Source organism: Cryptomeria japonica, chromosome 10, assembly GCF_030272615.1.
Source record: "Cryptomeria japonica chromosome 10, Sugi_1.0, whole genome shotgun sequence".
Classification (NCBI taxonomy): domain Eukaryota; kingdom Viridiplantae; phylum Streptophyta; class Pinopsida; order Cupressales; family Cupressaceae; genus Cryptomeria; species Cryptomeria japonica.
The window spans coordinates 564616-566149 of record NC_081414.1 but is presented as its reverse complement, the minus strand read 5'-3'; positions in this window follow the sequence as shown (position 1 = coordinate 566149).

The following is a 1534-nucleotide window of genomic DNA, read 5'->3' as shown; positions in this document are numbered from 1 at the left end:
TATTTATTCGATTAATGTTTATTTACTTTATTCATGTGAATTTGGTTTAAAAACTCATAATGACGTATTTATGTATGTTCGATGAAAATGAACCTCAGTGAGTTAGAAAACCAAGAACAACAGGTACCTAGATGAGGTAGATAACTGCAATATAACTTAGATCATTTAGAAAACTTGATCGACATTTAATGTTTAAATCAATTTGGAAAAAGATTGTATCTACCGATTATTGCCTTTGCAAGTTTAATTTATGTATTCGCTTTTGCTTAAGTAATGGCAAGCCTTGATTTGTTGATTGGACCCTATCGTCTGATTGATTTGGGGTACCTGTATCTGTCCTCGGTCTCGAGTTTGACTATTGTTTTGTGGTGGTGTTGTAATTGGTCATATCCTTTATGCGGGTGTCGAATGATGTTTGGTGGTTGACCATAATTGGTCAGGTCTCTAGTTAGAGTACCGTCTGTTAGTGCACCTCATTAGAGTCATGTTTGACCAAATGGTTGTTTCCTCCATGTTGAACTCTATTTGTTTGACCATGGGTATTCCTTGGTTTTGAGTTCGTTTGAGTATAGTCTAGTGTTGCATGGGAAAGTGGCTTTCGATTGGGGGCCGCGCCCAAAGTGGTTGCTGGATAACCCATCGAAAGTGTGTCTAATAAGTGATAACCTAATAGTATTAGAGTGTTGTTAATGAATCACTAAGTAAGATAATTGTGACTCGCACATGGGATGAGTGCTAGTATAGACTTGACATGTAGTGAGAAGGCCTGAAATGGCAAACCATCAGCCTTGTCTTCACGAAAGGATGTGTGGGTCCACATGAGGCTTGGATGGGCCAGAGGTTCAGATTAGGTTGCCAGGGTAACCCAGTGGATGGGGTCGGTGATAGTTCTGATACTTAATGTTAAGTACATATGCCAAGCTAATAAGATGAGAGGGGGGGGGGGTGAATCATACAAACTTAATCCTCAGTAAAAACAACAGATTCAACCTCGGTAACATATACTTCAAAAATATAACCAAAGTTGCTAAACATGCAAACTCATAAGCATATAAACATCATAACACTCATAACACCAGATTTAACGTGGAAACCCAAATAGGGAAAAACCACTGTGGGATTTCGGACCCACTAAGAAATATACTCTTCTAGAGTATGCTCGGTTAAAAGCAAATCCTGTTAAAGATTACAAACACATTGCTAGATGTGACCCGGTTAAGGGATTTCCCTTAGATCTGTTAGGATCTTCACCTTGTTAGAAGTGACCTTGTTAAAGGATTTCAAACACTCAATCAGAATGTCACCTTGCTAGAGGGTTTTACAAATAAGACTCTTAAGTCCACTTGGTTAAGAGATTTTCTGTCACTTTACAAAATAACAGTAATAAAAATCTATTTGAAACTTCACATCTAAAATGTTGAAGTAGATTCTTATTTGCTCAATACAATAGGACTTATCTTGTCCATCTGCTGGGCTCTATACTCTGTTATTCAAACAGATCTTCAAGCTTCAGTGCTCGGTAATCACTATGTAG